The sequence below is a fragment of the Corvus moneduloides genome, chromosome 4 (assembly GCF_009650955.1).
Source record: "Corvus moneduloides isolate bCorMon1 chromosome 4, bCorMon1.pri, whole genome shotgun sequence".
NCBI classification, from domain to species: domain Eukaryota; kingdom Metazoa; phylum Chordata; class Aves; order Passeriformes; family Corvidae; genus Corvus; species Corvus moneduloides.
This window is the reverse complement of record NC_045479.1, coordinates 9,428,447-9,447,170: the sequence shown is the minus strand read 5'-3', so window position 1 is coordinate 9,447,170 and position 18,724 is coordinate 9,428,447. Positions and strand designations below refer to the sequence as shown.

General features: G+C 41.3%; 1 protein-coding gene across 3 annotated transcripts in view; it reads left to right on the top strand.

The window, feature by feature from the left end:
- Nucleotides 1–18,724, top strand: part of DUSP16 (dual specificity phosphatase 16) — a 64,030-nt gene that overhangs the window by 13,248 nt on the left and 32,058 nt on the right. For 2 of the 3 annotated variants that reach the window (XM_032107878.1, XM_032107876.1), the window contains exon 2: nucleotides 15,702–15,783. The gene's annotated coding sequence lies outside the window, so the exon portion shown is untranslated. The remainder of the gene's footprint in view (nucleotides 1–15,701; nucleotides 15,784–18,724) is intronic. The other variant, XM_032107879.1, reaches the window with a different exon arrangement.

Below are 18,724 nucleotides of genomic sequence, written 5' to 3'. Positions count from 1 at the left end.
CACAGCTCTGCCCTTCAGCCAGGTGCAAAGCTAAAGTGGTTAATTCCCCATGACTTCATCCAGTGTTGTTACTATCAGCAGACACATCCATTTGGGGTTTTTTTTTCCACCTCTACTACTCCTCTGAGGGTTTTTTCCATCTCCTCAGCAGTGGGGAATGGGTGCATATGGTTCTAAATATTATGTTTATCTTAAAATTTAGATTCTTTGGAACTTTTTGTTATAGACTACAAAGTGGGCTTTCTAGAAAGTCTACATAAAGTTCCTTCAAGCAATTGAGTTGACATGCTCAAAGACACATGAGCAAATTTAATGGTGGGCTTGGGTCTGGGAGAGAAGCGTGGTTCTGTGTCCTCCCTCATTTCTTGTCATATGCTCCTTTATGCCTGTCATAAGGCCTGCTGGAGGCTCTGTGTGACTACTTTTAGCTAACTTGTTCTGGTTCTGAAGTTCAGCAATCTTTCTGTCTGTCTTTTTCTTCTTTTCTGTCATGTACAGCACTTTCTACAAACACTTCGTACCTATGCTGGAATACCTTGTTTTAATGACCATTACATATTTCTGTTTTCCGCTCAGCCCTTAAATACTTAATCCCCTCATAAATGTTGAGAACATGGTGGCTTACTCTTAGTTAATCAGTTTTTCTCCTCTTCTTCTGCTATGTCAGTCCTGACTTAATCCATTTTGAACTTACTTTTTGCCAGCACCCTGTGCAGGATAGGCCCTTGCAAAGAAACCTATTTTTGCTTTCTCAGTTATTATTATCTAGTTACTAATATCAAATGTAATTGCACTCTTCAATTTTTGTGCATCAACTCTTAGGATTTTTCTTATTTTGTATGGTTTTTGATCTGATATTTTTTGCTCTTCTAAAGTTTTTTTTTTCTTTCTTTTTTTTTCTTTTTTTTCTATCTGCTGTCACTTATACTGCTTTCTGTTTTTTTACCCAGGCTTTGATTCACATTTTTCTGGGATATGCTCATTTGGCCTATGTAACCTCACGAAAATGTTACCATTTCAGCATAATGACTCTTTTCTTTCATGGCTTCCTGTTCCCTTTCCTTGTGAAGTGTTATGTATACCTTCCACAACTTCCAGACTCAGCTGGGAGCTAAACACGCAGCTTTTCATTTCCTCTGCCTTCTTGAATTGAGGATCTTTTGGACCGACCAGCGGTGTCTTAACCACCATTTCTGAAGCACAGCAGCATGGCAGGGGTTTTGGTGAGAGCTCTTCCAGGAGTGTGGTAAGCTGTGTTGTGTTATGGGCACTGTCATTCAGCAGTGAGCTGGTGCAAACACTGAACTACCTTTCCAACATATTACAAGACCCTTCTAGTGAGGAGCAGGGGAAAAGCTTATTTTCTTATTGCCAGGTAAGGAACAAACATGGAACAAAAAAATGTCCTTTGGCATGACCTGCAGTGGTTCAATGGCTAAATTGAAATGTAGATTCTCCATCAAATGAAATTCCTCTTGTGCTTGGCATGGTATTCCCGTTACTTCCTTCTCTAAACAGAATTGGCTGGACTCTTCCCCCTTTTCCACAGTAGCTGTGTGATTCCTTGTTTAGTTTGTGGGAATTGCAAGAGCTCTGATGTTTTTCTGAATTAAAGATGCCAGATTTGTAGTGATTTCTTCTTCCTTCCTGTTGTTCCTCCCCTCCTCCCCTGACGGAGTCTCTTGGGGGTTGGTTTGTACTTATTTTCTCCTAGAGAAGACTTCTCCTCTTCAGTCTTCATGGCAACTTATGGTTCCTTGTGTACAGAGGGCTTCAGTTGACTTCAGTGCCATTTTACCAATGGAAGTAAGGAAGGTTGGGCTACAGTATCGTGCACTCTCTGCTTCTGTGTCAGCTGTGTTCACTTCATTTGGGGAGCTTGATTCTCTAAATTCCTTCTGGACAGGTTTCCATTTTGAGAGACACTCTGTCTGGAATGACACAGCATCTCTGCAGCCACAAAATTGTTATGGAACACTGAACACAGAGACCTTGCTATCAAAATACTGGTTTCTTCATTTTGCTTCGATCACTGTTGTGAAATTGAATGATTAAGAAGTTTTACTCCAGAAGCAGAGAAAAGATGTTGGAGCTTGCATATTTTTTCTGCAAAACAGTGCTGTTTTGAGACCCAATTATTCAAAAACAAGTTGTAATGAAAATATCCTAAAATCCTCAGCTTTAGCTTGGCTGTATCAAATACTTGGTAAAACTCCAAAGTGGTAAATAACTTGGTTATTTTCTTTGTGGAGTACTAATCTTGTTTGCTTTGGCATGTAGAACCAAAGACACAGCTTATTTTTACTTAGTGTACACTCTTTTTAGAGTATCCCTTCCACGCAGTAATATGGAGATTTATTACAGAACCCGGGAGGCCAGTCACAGACCATGGACTGCTGTGTTTGGTGGTCCCAGAGGCAAAGTGTTCACCTAGGCAGTTCTGGTCAGCACAAATAGTCTTCGTACTGATGCCAAAGTCCTTGTAGACAGTTCAGCAAATAGTGGTTTGGAGGGAGTGTGACAGAGGTGACAGTCTCATGTTATACGGGCTAAGAAGAAAATAATGATGCATCTCGTCAAAGAACAGGTCTGAAAAATCACATTTGTTGGAGTGTGTAGGTGTGAGCAGCATAGTTAAGGCCAAAAGAAACATTACTGTGCTACTAGAGAAGAGATCATGTGCCTAGGTGAGCATTTCTCATCCTTCTGTGTAGTTTGAAGCGTCTTAGTAGGAAGTGGAAAAAAGGGCAGGGTACAACTCTTAACTTTGATGTAGAAGTGTGGGGAGAAATCCATCACATAAGATGGTGTAAGAGGCGAAAACTGAAAAAGGGGACCCTGTTGGCTGTAGAAGGTAGTTTAATTCCTTCAGGAGGGTACTAGAAATTTTTTAAACATGCACTGACTTGATCTGGAGGTGAAACCATTACCTAGTGCCGCATTTTTCCAGACTGGCTGTCAGTTAATCATGTTTTCTTTCTGTCACTGCTTTTATTGCAACGTGTGGTGGTTAAAATCCAGGAGAAAGTGTAATGACATCTTAAGTTGCCTGTCTTTTCAGTTACTTCTGTTAAAAGCAAGAATTTATTTTTGTTGATGATGCCAACAGTTGACATGCACAAGACGACATTTTCAAAGTAAGTCTTTAAAAAATAAAGCCACTTTTTTTTCTCTAACTTCTGGTGTAAATTCCAGTCTTTCTGCTTTTACTTTTGAGACTGTATTACAAGCAGTTCTGGTTTTCTTAACATGTGATTAGGTTTGCTGTGGAGGTTTTAACAGAGCTAAATTTTGAGACACCAATCTAAGATGAGATGAGCTGTCAAGGTGATGGGTTTACACCTGATGGTTCCTGACAATCCCCAAAACATTTAATGTAAACTTCTTTTTCTCCATCAGGACAAATCCCTTGACCACTGTTGTTGCTGTGTTATCTTGGGAACTTAGTGCACATGGTCTGTGTTGAATTGAGATTTATTTTCAGGGTATTGGTTTTCTTAGAAAACTCAAAGCTACAACAAATGGCTAAGTCTTCTGACTGAGCTTTCAGTTCTGACTGTGTCTTTTCAGGTGCTAATAATGCTGGGTGTTCACTGAACTGTTTGTATATGATGCCACAGATTTATTTATCTCTTAGTGAGGATGTCAACCCCAAACAGTTTAGCTGTATTTATAATTTTACAGCAGATTAAGTAAATCCTCTTGATTAAAAAATTAAAATCAAATCACAGTTGATCATGATGACAATATACATAGGGTAACAAAATTACCAGACCTTCCAGGAGGCTTAAGCTTGTGTTCTTTATGGTTTAGTTGAAACCTGTGAATCACAAAAGGTGGCCCAGAGTTGCTCTTCTCTTTCATAATTATTTAACTCTAAGGTTTTCTTAATTGTTGTGAGACAATCAGAAGATGCCTATCTCAGCAAACCTGATGGCACTGTTACCTCCAGGCTGCTCTCTCTGTGAAGTTCCAAATGCTTCTGCCATGGTGGATGCATCACCATTCCTGCTTGGGGCATCAGTAGTCTAGAGGTGGATTTTGCAAGTTTGTCTGTGTCTGAAACTCCTGGTAATCTAATTGCTGGGTTCAGACAGGGAACTTGCTCCTTAGAAAAAGCTTTCTCGTGGATAGACCTGAATGCATTTGAATGTCTGAAAAACGCAAGGGTTGGGTGGAGTACCATGGGAATTGCCTTTAGCCTTGCTGGGTGGATATACAGCCTGTGAAAAGCCTCAAGAGGATTTGACCTTAAAAATACTAAAAGAAGGCACCCATATTTAAATTCTTAGTCTGGTCCTCCGTGATCATTTATCCCTAAAAAGAAACGTGAGTTCTAAGTCAGTAAATCTTTTACTTGATGTCAGTTGTTCACCAAAAGAATGTTGGATATGACTGATTTTTTCAAGCTAGACATCTTAAAAGATACTTACCTAGGCTATTCATTGCCCTGTCTGGGAGCCACTGCTTTAAGTCATAGGTGTTACATGCAGTTGTAGGTGCCAAGTGTAGTGGAGCAGGCCATTTTACTGCACATCTCTATCTTTGTGGAATTGAGACAGGGTGAGTGTTTTTTCAGATCTTCTTGGAGCTGGTGAACTTTGTCTGTTTATTCCTTTTGGAAGAAAGACCTCAAATGCTTTTAAGTAGCTCATGCAGAAAAGAATCATGCTTTTTCTGTGGTTACAAGCTCAGGTGCTGGTAGTAAAGGTATTTTCATGGGCAGGCAGAGAGGGAAGCTTATGTCCCTGGGTAGATCTGTACTACTTAAATTGCTATCTGGAGCAGGGCAGTTTCCCTTGGGAGTCCTTTTCTTGTTTGTGAGCAAGAGACAATTTCTTCCCTGCTGCTTTCTTCATACCAGTCTACCTGAAAGCAGAGTAGCTTTGGCTCTAAAGCTGTCATTAAGCTTCCTAAGAATACTTGTATTAATTGTAATTGTCTGCACAGTTTGACAAGATTAGCAAAGCATGGAGAGCACTTGCTACTGTTATTTTTTTCTTTTAATGACAAAGTTCTTTGGATTTGGCACAGTCTGTCTGCTGCAAACTCCTGAAGTACAAACAGTGAGGGCTTGGCAAGCAGTACAGCACTGGCAGGAGGATGTTTGGGGCAAGGACTCGTAGCCAAGCTCTTACCTTTTTGCATAAGATTTTCTTTAACGGGGATGCAAAGGAGATGGGATTGCGGTTAAATAATTTCTCCTTGATTGAGTGAACAGCCCCGAGGAAGGCGCTCATGTAATGAGCGTCCCTATTGTGCTGTGTAAGAACAAGGGTGCTGTGCTGAGACTGTGAGCAGTCATCACGCTGGGGCTGGCTCATACCTGACTCTACAGATCTGTGCTGAAAGGCACTATTAACTTGAATTTTACCTCAAACACACCAAAAATCCATGGCAGTCCAGCATATGGGACAATACTGTACTTCAGACTGTGCAGTGGGACTTCGGACCTTCATGCCCAGGAACCAGGCACCATCCATTTATACCAGTGGAATGGGAATTCTGTGTGGCCAAGTTCCCCTTCCCCATCCAAGCAGTGCATACTTTGTGTAAAGCCAAAGATGTATCACGTCCTGGGGATTACTGTACATTTTATGGATTACTATCTGGTGGCTGGGTTCATCTTCTTGGAGCACTAGGGTATTTTTCCTCACCTTCAGTTATTCCAGCATACTTCTCACTCAATTCCGTACACTGCCTCTGCTATCTGCAGCAACCTATTTGTGCTGGTGGCAAGTTTATTTTCCATTCCTTACACTCTTTGTGTATCTGAGCAGGAGTAATAACACAAGCTTAGAGATCTCTGCTTTGTCCAGTGTTTGGTCCTGTAATTGCACACAGCAGCAATTGCTGAACAAATCATTCAGGATGTGGCACTCTGGGACAGTGCAGCCTAGTCCATATGCCCTACACTGTGGATTGCTATGGAGGAAGGGTTTAGCTTGGGTATGGAAAGCTCTGTAGCTGTGCCATGAGGTGAGCCTGCACAAATAAGCCCTCCTTTCTATCAGGCAGGCTTGAGCACCACACTGGTGGTTTGGCTCAGAGGTAACTCATGAGTCTTAGATTTAAGCATCTCCCCTGCACTCTGTCCCTGCACTGAAGCATGCATGGAATATCAGAATAATTTAGCTGCCAAAAGCATTAAAAAAACCCCCAAAACCTGCAGCCTCTTGCTTTTCACTAAAATTCATGGATATGGCCTCAAGCATACCTTTGATGCCAGGTGGTCTCCCTGCCAAACCTAAAGCTGGTTCTCGGTAAGGTCTTATGTGGTTATGCTTTCAATAGAATGCCAGAAAGCTAAACCTTGGCAAGACTGTGCTTTAAGCTGATAGTGAGAACAAGTTTAGGAAGAATGTTTTAGTCCTGGATAGGCATTGTAGCCACAGGTAGCCTAGATATATTTGCTTCTAGAGCTAAGTCACAAGTTTTAATTATTTTACTTCTTCCAAGGTAGTCTAATCTAAATTAAAACTTCGATATTCTAAGGAATTATTTGGATTTGTACTTGATTTTTTTCCCATCTCCCGGGTTATGGATTACTTGCCTTTGGAAGCGCATGCCCCAGGCATTCCAGCTCTGACTCGAGCCCGGTGCTGCGGCTGCAGAGGAAGAAGCCTGAAGAGGGTGGGAGGAGCACTTCTCCTTCCCCCCTTTCCTGGTGACCTCCGCTTCTGTGCGTGCGCTCAGCTCTCTTCCTGCACATTTTGACCCGTGCTGGCATCCTATCGGAGAGGGCAATTGCAATCAGGGTTGAAGTCTTTGCTGGAAAAGATTTCTCACCTAAGTCTGCACATCTGAAATGGTTTTGGTGTTTGTTGGTAGGAATTTACTCCTTTTACTCTCTGGTTCAAAGCACCAGGATTAATCTTTTCATGCCACTGGGTGTTCCTGGGGAGAACCTGAGTGCGCACACCATTCCTGGCGGCAAACCAGCACCAGCTAACATTTCTTTGCAATTCAAATAAAGTTAAAAAAACAAGCAAAATGACCCCAGGTAACAAACACATCAACTACATCTCTCTCTGTCATGACTTTTTAAAGGTAAATGTGCTTAATCTCACCTGCCGTCTTTGTCAAATGTGCTTAATCTCACCTGCTGCCTTTGTCACTGCTACCTAAATCAGCTTGGAACTCCAGGAAAAGAAAATTGGTTTTCCTTTAAAAGACCTAAGTTACTGTCTCTTTGTTGCATTGCAGGATGAAACTTCTAGTTCTAGAATTTTGAGAAATGCAGTACGTTTTTAGTTGTAGCTGGAAATGGTCAAAGTTTATCAGTAACCAGGAAAATACTTTAAAGGAAAGTAATTTTCCTATGGTGTTTTTGTGGGGGCTTTTGTTTGTTTGGGTGGATTTTTGTTTGTTTCATTTTTCAGGAAATACACACTTTTTTCAAACAGGCTACAAGAAGTGTTTGAAAGGAGAAAAATTTTTTCAGTTTAAACTGACTTATTTGGAGAAGACAGGCAAGGTTTCAGGAACACAAACCTCACTTAAATCTTGAAAAAAAGCAGTGAATATAAAGCTAGGTCAAATGTCAGTTAATAGCAATAAACAACTTTATAATCCAGGGAGAAGTTTGTTTATGGGAAAAATCTACAAAAAAATCTAGTAACTTCATGATGACTCCAGGATTTTCTTGTCTTGGTATTAACTCCAAGAATTTGGGTGGGGGGAGTGTTCTTTCTTTGAGGCTATCTTTTAGGTTTCTTTCTGTCTTTTATCACATATTTCCAGTGGTGTGACTTCAGCCAGACAGTTTCCATAAGGAATATGATTCACTGTGTAATTTATTACATGCTTCGGGATGTGCTTCGGACTTCCCTTCCTGTTTGGGAGGAGAGACAGGCTGGATGTGGAGATGTTTTGGAAGCCTTGGCTGTTGCTTCTGTGTCATGGTTTGGTTCTGTTTCACTTCAGTGTATGTGAGGAAGGGCTTGTGCATTCTGGAGTTCGTGCCCTTCCTCTCCTTATCGCTTCATATTAACCTCTCTCATAAAAGATACCACCTCTCCCTGCAAGACTTGCCTTTCCTGTATCCTTGGGCACTTGCAGATGCAGCAGGAACAGTGGGGATCTGTTGGATATGCAGTTCTTGTGGGCCACATATATATGTTTTCTTTCATAGGGTACCTGGGATTTAATGTGGTGCTGGAAATGACTGTGGGATGATGTGCCTTTTCCTGAGACAGAGCGGGATGCTTTTCTAACCGTGTTAAGGGTTCATGCAATAGCATTGGTCCATGAATATGTAATACAGGTTTGAACATACCAACATGATACTTTAAAATCCACAAAAAAAACCCCAATAAAAATGTCTGTATAAGTTGTGAAACACGACCTCATGAATGAGAGAGGGGGAGAGCCTGGGCCAGTGTTACATTTCTCACAGTGTACCCCCAAGAGAAATGCTTTACCAGCATTTACCTTCTGCTCCAGCTTAGTGTTTATGAGGTAAAGTCTCTGCAGTGGGAAATGTAGACTGTGTGCATCTTCACTGCAGTCAATGTTTAGTATAGATATTTAGTGACAGGCACAAACTTGAGTCAAATGGTGCGAATTGGGGTTGCTAAGAACAAACTTGCAGATGGCCATTTTTAAACAGTGACCTGTTTGATTTTGGGGTTTTTTTCACCTACCACTCTATTCCTATTCCTTTACTCTCACCTAAGAATTTTTGTGCCTCATCTTAAGAGGATATTCACACAAAAAGCTGATTGTGCCTGTCGGAGGGAATGTTCCCTGTCCAACCTGGCCTTGGACACTTCCAGGGCTGGGGCAGCCACAGCTTCTCTGGGCAGCCTGTGCCAGGGCCTCACCACCCTCACAGGGAAGGATTTCTATTTCTTTGGAATATCTAATCTAAACCTATTCTCTTTCAGTTCGAAGCCATTCCCCCTTGTCCTATCACTACATGCCCTTGTAAAAAGCCCTTCTCTGACTTTCTTGTAGGCCCCTTTTAATTATTGAAATGATTGGGCTGAATTAGTTAAAAACACCTGTTTCCCACACCTTTTGTAGGTGGTTCTCTTCTGGATGTTGTGAGGACGGTGAGGCCTAAAATGGTAACCTGAATATGGACACATATTCTTAAACTTCTAGTTAGTAAAGTTAGAGAAAATTAAAAAAATAGAAGAGGAAGGAAGAAAAAAAACCCAAACTGCACAGTATTTGACGGGAAGCCAGTGTAACTGCCTTGAAACTGGAGTGGCATGCCTGAGTCAATGAAGTATGAGCTAAGAATCTGGCAGAAGCCTTTTGCACAAAGGAAGGTTGAGAGAGTCTCTCAGGAAGCCTGTGCGCTGCTAAATGTGGCATGTTTGAACATGAGACTGACATCATTGTGAGTTCATAGTAGTGAAAGAACAAAGTATCAGCCACAAATTAGACTGACCTAATTTTTAAGTCACTTATAAAAACTTAATAGCACAGTATCTTGCTTGTGCAAGCTGTTTATTTCTATCCCAACTCTGACTACTTCATTTAAACTACAAGTTAACCCTCTAAACTGTTTAAGGAGTTGTTCAGGAAGGTGTGTGTGTGTGTTTGAGGGGTGCTGCAGACTTCCTTCCTTGGCTCTTTTTCTACTCTGACCTCAATTTTCACATAAAGGAAGTGATTAAGGACCACCCATCATATACCTTTATCCTTCAGGATCAGTTTCTGGAGGTAAAAACCTCAGGACTGCTACCAAAACCCAACTCGTTCCTATTGGCTGCTCACATGCAGACTGGAAGTCTGTCTGAGAATTACCAGAACACGTGCCAATGGTATCAGCAGGAATTTATGTAGAATGAATAAGTTATTATAAAACTAATCAGTATTATTTATTGATGTATCCGTGATTGTTGACAAGGAACTGATCCTTCTTCCGTTGCTGAATACTTAAGGAATACAAGGATCTTGGAGTTTGCAGATAATAAACTTCTTTCCAAGCACTTTAGTTGGCTCTGCATGCCCTGAAGTTGATCCATTCTGTTGATGTATTACTTCAGTTATTGCAGAAATGTATTAAGCTCTCCAAGCTTGGGATTACTTTGACAACAGTCAATGCCTTTCTGGTTGCTTTTAAAAGGACTATGTAAAACAAGACACCTCTTCAAATTCTGAAGAAATATAAGACCTTATTTATAGATTTCTACAGAGCTGTGCATGCATGTAAGCACACATCAAATGGGATAATACCAGTGTATTTTAAGGGAGTATGTTTTGTTTCTCTTTGGTATTCAAAATTCTGTTATAAACTGAGAGAGGTTGCTATAAAACATTTCTTGTTGACCCTGGTCCTTGAGTAAGATGTCTATCAGATGAAAACAACATAATTTTCTCCCTTGGTTTGGTATCATGCATTTTTTCCCTTCAAAATTTAAAAAATCCTGGTCCCTTCTGGTTCTTGCCCACTACATAAATTGGTGGTTGCATTTTGTCAATTGTTCTTATGGGGGATTTGTGTATATTGTGGTTAGGTCACTTTTCATCCTCTATGTCAGGCAGCAGCACCTGAAGGGAACCTACAAGAGATTTTACAAGGACATGGAGTGATAGGACAAGGAGGAATGGCTTCAAGCTGACAGAGGGGCAGGGTGTGTTTAGGTATTAGGAAGAAATTCTTCCCTGTGATGGTGATGAGGCCCTGGCACAGGTTGCCCAGAGAAGCTGTGGCTGTCCTATCCCTGGAAGTCTTCAAGGCCAGGTTGGATGGGGCTTGGAGTAACCTGGGATCATTGAAGGTGTCCCTGCCCAAGGCAGGAGGGTTGGAATGAAATGGCCTTTAAGGCCCCTTCCAACACAAACCATTTGTGACTCTGTGATTCTACTTCAATGGTAATGTTTGCAGTGATGCAAGAGGCACAGCTGGGGAACCTAAATCATCGTCTGCTCTCCTTCTTCCATTGTACAGATATATGTGGCTTCTCTTTTCAGCCATGTGGTTACCGTGTTAGAAATGTGGCTTTGGCACTGCTGCAGGTCTTGTATAACATGATTCAAATTCAAAGAAACACTTGGGATCCTCTGGGAAAGACATACCAGACCACGTGACTGGGATCATAGCTCAGTGAGGTACCATGGCTCTTGCTTTTGTTCCCAGCTGGGGCCCTGTTGGTACCATCTTGTCAATTAAATTATTATTTGAAAGCAATTTTAATAAGCAAGCCATCATAATTACCTTTGTGGGTACAAATTAGGTATGAAAACATGTTCTGTTCCCAGAGTGTGACCTGTCAGTAGTCCTACACCATGGTGAGATACTTGAGTCCCAATCATCTGGATCTAGGAGTTTGTTAATTTGTTTTCCGTGCCTCATCTGCAGTTCAACCATCGCTCTGTATCACAGCCTGAACCCCTCACTACTCTGAACTGCCCAGAATGGGAGACCTCTTAGCAGGATTACTGCAATTGTTTAATTTCTGGGAACATACAACAACTTGATTTAGTTCCCCATGTTAATTGGGAGCCATTGCTGCAGAGCATATTCCTTTAAGTTTCCTTCTCTACTCCCACTTCAAGATAGTTGGGCTGTACTATGTGCGTGGACTTGCTGTTTTCCGTCATCTATTCTGTTTCCTTGCCATGTAAATGTCATTTAAAGAGAAACCCAATAATATTTAACTGCTGTAACGAGTAGGACTGAGTTTACATATGTGTAATGTCAATGTTTTATTTGGCCAAGCCTCCCTTCTGAAGATGCTTCTGCATGCTTTTATCACTATGTATCAAACACTGGTGGCAATATTAATATTGTTTAGAGCATGCAGAGGGCTTATAAAATGAGTTTGACAACAGACTTAATTAACACTTTTATTAGATATTTTTTTAAACTTCTAGATATTTCCCCGTACAGCTGACAGGACATGCATGCAGCACAGTGCAGCACTGTATTTTCAAACACAAGCAGGAAGAAACAAAGTATTAATGTTGACAGTTAAAGAAAAAATAAAAAATTCCTTGCAAACTTTCTCATGCCCTGATGTGAAGGGGTTGAATGTGCGAGTTGCCTTCCGGGAGAACTGGTGTCATTTCCTCAAATGGGTGAAAGACCAGAACGTTTTAACCCACGTTGTACTGTACCACGCAAGCAGTCTACAAGTCTCTGTTCTTAAAGGAGATTGACTCCCTTTAGTCAGTCAGTTTAATTTAAGAGAAGAGTCAATAAAAAGTCTTCTGCAAGAAATTCATCCCTGCCTTGCCCAGAAGCTATTCTGATTAATTTCCCTAATAGAATTACCGTCATTATCCTCTGTCTTTATTCCATCCTGGTCCTTGTTCTTGATCCACCTTCTGTTTTTATCATACAGTGACCACGAAGCACATCAGAGTTGCCCTTTTTTTAATCTCCTTTTTGGCTCCTTATTTGCAGGGCCATATTATTTGGATGTCCCCCCCTCTAAGTTTCTCATTAGGCAGAATGCCTCCTGTTTAAAAGCTAACCATTATCTGAAGATTCTGAGGTCCCATCTTACCCTCTTTCATGGCAAGCCTTTTAAAGAAGTGGCATGGACTATTGCAACAGCTGTGCTTGATGTTTATTTAGCGCTACTCTTCAGAGCACTCTGTTTTTTAATCTGTTTCTCAGCAAAAAGATGACCGTGTAAAATACAGAAGTCACTGTTTATATTGGTGTGCAAAGCTGCAGAACAGTTGATTCAGAATGTGCAGCTTGTGTAGGAGATGGAAACCTCGGTATCATGAAAGATGCTGCTGTAAAGCACCCATGTCATACAAATAACAAGGATATGCTGGCATCACAACAGCTTGAGGATTTATGAATTAGTTCAACATGTTAATTTTTTCATTGAGTTACTTTGTTTTCTTTGTGTCTGCCACCCTCCACCATACAGTTGCTGGTGGAGGGTGGCAGATGTGGACAATTGGTCACAATTACATGATGAATATTTGCCATTTGGTGTACAGGGCCAAAGTAGCACTCGTGATGTGTTTTGTGGGGATAGGCAACTGTCCCTCCGTTTTAATTTGGTTTGTGAACTCATGTGTTATATACTGTGGCTTTGGATTGGATCTCTTCAGACTTGGGTTACATAGATAAGTGAAATAATTTTCTAACTTACTGTAAACCTTATAAATTTTATACCAGATGCTTCATACAAGATCAGATTTTTAGGACAAAGAGGAAGGTGGTGAGGCCCTGGCACAGACGGATGCTGTCACATTTGACTATTCCATCTCTTCCTGGCTTCTCTCTTGCTCGATGTTCCTTACTCTCTGCCATGGGAGGAATGCTCTGCGTGACTCCACTGGTTGGGTTTGTTTAGCTGCAGTTTAGGGAAGGCCCTGAGCAAGAGAGGAGCAAAAAAGGCTTCCATTTCTAATTCTGGAAAATAGAAAAAGGTATTTAAATTAGGCCTGGAGGACTTCTTATTTGCCAGAAGTAAGTATAAAGACAAGTTCATATCCTTCTGTAAGTCGCCCTAATTGAAAGGATGTATATTTCTTTTTCTAAAGTCAGCAGAAAAATCCTGGCCTCTTAATGATGAAAGACTTTTTTTAAAACCTTCTGCTAAGCACAAATATCTGAAGTTTCCACTTTAAACTTGGGTGGCTCATTCATATTTCACTTAATGGTAATATGGTATCCTCTCTCTCCCTTCCCCTCCTTACCACCAAGCCTAAAAAGGAGGGGGGGATATAAAATGTTTCTGAAAATTACAGGAAATGTCTGTTCCTTAAACAGCTTTGCCAGGGAATTTCCAAAAGTGCTTAATGCTTATGGCTGAAGTTGCAGCAGCTCAGTCTTCAATCATGAGTGGATCCTGTTCTTAAAGTGTGACACCTCCTTCTAGTAAACTGTGTTGAAATGCTTTGTTTCTCATCTGCTCTTCAGCAGAACTAATCATGCTCCATGGTGAAATGAGGGCTCTTGGGGTCTGCTTTAAACACTTGATTTACATGTATTTATTAAAATGGGGAAAACAAAATACAGTGTCTTGAGGTGAGAGCTGGTTTATTTGTAAGAACTTCGGAGAGGTGTGTCTGGCAGAAGGAGTCATGGCATGGCATGGACAGCACGGAGAGGCAGGTGCTGGTGAATGTGAAGACTACCTGACAGCTTTCAGAGAGGCTTCAGGAGCTTACACGTGAAGCACTAAAGAACAAAAAGGGAGATGCTTTTTGTCTCAGGACTTTGTTTCCTTGGGCTGTCACAAGGTGGTCTCAGATCATAGGGCCCTGTATCTAGGCAGAGCCTAATCAGTGCTGAGCATTAGTTTAGCATTAATTTCTGGGATGAGATTAGAAAAGGGGATAGCAACAAGTATGATGAGTAGGATGAATTTTCTCTTCATACCTTCGTCTTTGCTTTCTGCCAGGCTTTTGCACTGGATTATGGGAAGGAGCAAGGGAGGTCTGCAGAGCCTCTTCCTGAGGCTCAGAAAGGAATGAGAAGCTGGAGCAAGCAGAGGGGGGGAAAAGGACTGAGCCCAATCTTGAACAGATCATCTCATCCAGCTCTCTGCCCTGCTGCTCTCACGTACATATGCCTACATACTAATGATGGCAAGCGAGAGGGTCTCCAGCCTAGGTCCTTCCAGAGTAAAACACAGGTCCCAGTCAAGAGATGAGCCCAGTGAGCAAAGCCTGTTCTGGGTCATAAGCTCGGTATCTGAGGGGTTCTCACCCTGTGCTCTACTGCTGCCGTTTGCCTAAAGACAGAGAGGTGATTGATCCCTGTAGTTCTTTTCCTTGTGGGATGCTGTGGGTTTTCAGGCTGTTCACCATAACATGCCCAGCCCTTTGCTGTGGTGGCTCTTCACAGTTGTCATGTCCTTTACTCCGTGCTTCAGAGCCACTCCTGGATCTCACAGTAAGGCGCTGCTTGGCAATAATTTATTGTCATGGTTTATATCACAGTGATTAGGCGATGCTGTCATCTCTTGGCAGCCATGATTTAAACCTTGCGTTCAGCTGCCCAGGAAGCAGTTGGGAATTGACGCTGATGTGCTTATTTTTGCTTCCTCGTGTAAAAGTTGTAATTTAATTTGTTCCCGTTGGAACAGCAGGTGCTTTGGGTAGAAGTTGTATGGGTATGACTGTGTGTGATTATTGGTGATGCCAGTGTTACCGGTTTCCAGTGCTGGCTTTTTTAGAGTGTGGGGAGGTGGGATTAACTGCACAAATGTCCTGTTTCATTGGTCTCTGTCCATGCAAAATACAGCTGTATTCACACTTACTTGTGGCAATCTTTCACTTTAATAGGTACTGAACAAGAGTTTGTGAATTTGCTTAATTCCATGCAAATGCATCGCCTGGTAATGCTGAGTTATAGATTGGTTTTCTAGCAGGGAGATGTGTCAAAGAGTTTGGAAGGCTGTCACTGGTCGGTTTTTTGTTTGTTGGATATTTTTAGAGCATCTCCAACTTTTTTTTTTTTTTAATTTTAGTTTAAAGATAGTAGAGAGACTTGCTGTGGTGGTTTTTTTCTCTTTTCTTTTGGAAAATCAGTATAGCATAACTTCCTATTTTGGACCCATTCCATGTAAATGAATGTCAGCATTCATAAATAACTTCTCACCTAGGTTTTCATGTGTTTGGGGGAGTTGTACAGCAAATTACTGCACTGAAAGTGTAAAATCCATTTCCTGGTTTGGATTGGGGGGTATTTGTTTGGTTTGGTGTTTTTAAATCTTGTAATAAGGATTTTATTACTATTATTATTAATATTATTATTTTCTTGTGTTTAGGTAATTCCTTCTGCTGGCCTTTGTATGTGGACCACCTTCTTTCTGTCCTGTTCAGCCCATATAGATTGTGCCTTAAATGTAGGTGAGTAATATCTTTTGACATGAAATAATAATGAACTCATAAAAAAATACTCCAGAATTTTCAGTTGCTTTGACTTGGAGATAATAGAGGGAGAATCATCTTTTAAAAATCCATTGACACTTTTCCTGGTTGTCGAGTGTCCTGGGCCACAGGAACCTAAAAATGTAATGTATTATAATAGATGTTTGAAGTGGATTAAGTAAGCTTTCATTCCGGTTGCCACAGACCTATATGCTGTGAACCTGCAGTGAAAAAGTATTTTGAAATGGAAAGAGCTTCTCACTTGTATGGGTGGAGAAGGGAGTCCCCAGATTAAGTCTGAGTCTCTTTTGAATAGAGTTATGTAACATATCAACAGCAGGTTCTAATGCTTCCTGTGAGGCCACATTCTGCCAGTCAGGTTTCCCTGCAGTCATTCTTAGTAAATGTTTATTGTTTCACTGGGAATGTCAAAGAGGTTGGCTTCTTGGTAAGGGCAGGTGATGATAACCTGGCTTATTGCTTAGAGATGGTGATGGTACATGGATGATATTTGCAAGAACATTGCAGGTGTTTGAGGGCTATGCTGAGGAGGTCAGGAAAACGTGGTGATTTGGTGTGCTTTTTGGTTTTATTTTGAAATAATATGATACATTATTTCAAATATGACTATTTGTATGACAGGAAATATCTGTTATCTAAATGGAAGGCCCATTCCTCTTGCTTAGCCCAGCTGTCTGAGAGTGCCAGTGGTAAAAGTGTTGGTGAGCAATAGGTGTAGAAATAGAGTGAGCTTAAAGATCTAAACTGGAGGTCTTTCATGCAGTGTATTCATGGGAAGTTGATTTCCTTTCTGACTCTCTGTGTCTCAGTTTTCAGATTGGTGAGCACAGTGAAGTGGGGTGAGTTTCCTTTAGAACTAGTAATCAAAGTTGAGGAATTAGTCAAGCAGGATGAAGGACAAGAGAGTACTGAACAGAAAATCCACCTTCATCTATTTCTTTCCAATGCCTTGGAAGCCAAGGCATTGCCAACCACTTGCCTTTCTCGTGGTTATACAGTGTGTAATCTAAAATGCTTGCATGTGGCTGGCGTTTCTACAAGGAAGAGAAAACTAGCACTCTGCATTTTGACTGCATATATAGCTCAAAGCACAGATGTGTTAAGAGGAGAAGAGGGAGCGCCCATAGAAAAGCAAAGGAAAACGGTGACATTTTTAAAACTGCCTCTCTTTTATGAACATGGCACATGAGTGACATTTTTAAAAAAAATTAAAATCTGTGTGTTTCTATTTGAGTGACTTTCTGTACTGCTGTCCAGTCTTGCACCAAAGTGGAGTGTGCTCAGAGGGTGGTGGAATGTGTCTGTTCTTCAACCTCCCTGCCAGGAAGCACGAGGAAATGATGTGTTTATGAGATAGTGACACTTCTCTGAATCATCCAAAAAGCCCAAAGACTCCCTCATTCCCCTCAGCTGAGGGAGTGACGTGAGCCCTTGTTAACAGAGCTCTTTGAATTGACAAACATTTGTTATCTCACTCCTGTGTGTTCACACAATGGCAGGTAATAAATACACTTCTCTAACCTCAGCTAATGTTTATTCCCCCAGAATTTGTACCTTATTATACAGCTGTTGATCTCTGGAATTGACTGCTTGCTTGCTGAATTCAGAAAAACAGCCATTCCTCGCTTTCAATTAAAAATTTTATTTCCCTTGTGCTCCATAGGCACTCTGTGTTCCTGGCTACTGGAGTAGCATCTTGAGCAAGGGTTGGACCTCTCTCAGCTCTCTTAGTCTCCTGTAGCACTGGGTAAAAGCATCCATCCAGAACACCATTTATTTCCATCTTTTTGAGGCTGGTGAGGGAATGCTATGCTTGTCATAGGTGTTGGCAGAAGGGAAAAGGTTCTTGCAGGAGTAGGAATTCACCCTGTGGTCCCTGGATCTGGAATTCCTCTCTAGTTTGTGTAGGCTTGTTTGTCCACTATCACGTGTGACCGTGTTAATAGGAACTGGTGCTGATGGTATTGGCACCAGCTGTTGAACTACTTGGCACTCCCAGTAACACTGAAGCCAAATACCCTTTTTGTAACAGCCAGCAGTAGCTTGTGTCCTGCAGTTTGGGATGTTCTACATCTTTTTTTTTAATTCAGCTTTTCAACTTTTCTTTTACGATGGTGCCCACCCTAAGAACCATGAAGGGGACTCTAGGGGATGAGAATGTTTTTCTCATATGTTACATGTGCTTGCCTGTAAAAAGTAGAAAAATACACAGTTTAAAAAACCCAACTCCTTCAAGTGTCTCAGCTGAGTTCATAAAGGCTGCCCATCAGGACCTTGTTCAGGTGCTGTAAAGTGATTTTGTTGGTGTTTTGCATGACGTGTGTGTGGGAGCACTGCTTGCAGGCTCCTGACAAAGCAGGCATTAGTGACGTAGCCAGCCCTTTATTTATGACACCAAGGTTCAACTTCAAGGTTATCTTTTTACGTGAGGCAGAAGTCTTTCAGAGATTGTAGCAAGGCTTCTAGAAGCTCTTTGCTAGTTCCTTAACTGGGCTAGAATTAGAGACTCTTGTTCTGAGAGTTTTTAAAATGTATTCCTACTACATCTGCCTCTCATCCCTGGAAGTATTTGAAAGATGTGGAGATGTGGAGCTTAGGGACATGGCTTAGCAGTGGACTTGGCAATGTTACTTTAACAGTTGGACTCAATGATCTTGGAGGTCTTTTCCAACCTAAATAGTTCTGTGATTCTATATGAGCCAAAACCTGAGAACTCAAACAAGCATCCTGTTGTGATGGAAAGGAATTGCTTGGAGTCAAAGTGATAGCAGTAGAAGTTAGGAGTGCATACAAAATGTGAATTATTGTAACTGAAAAACCAAACACAACCACATAACTGAAAATGTGGCACTTGCTTATTTCACTCCATCTGAACCATTTAGGATGGGGACAGGAATCC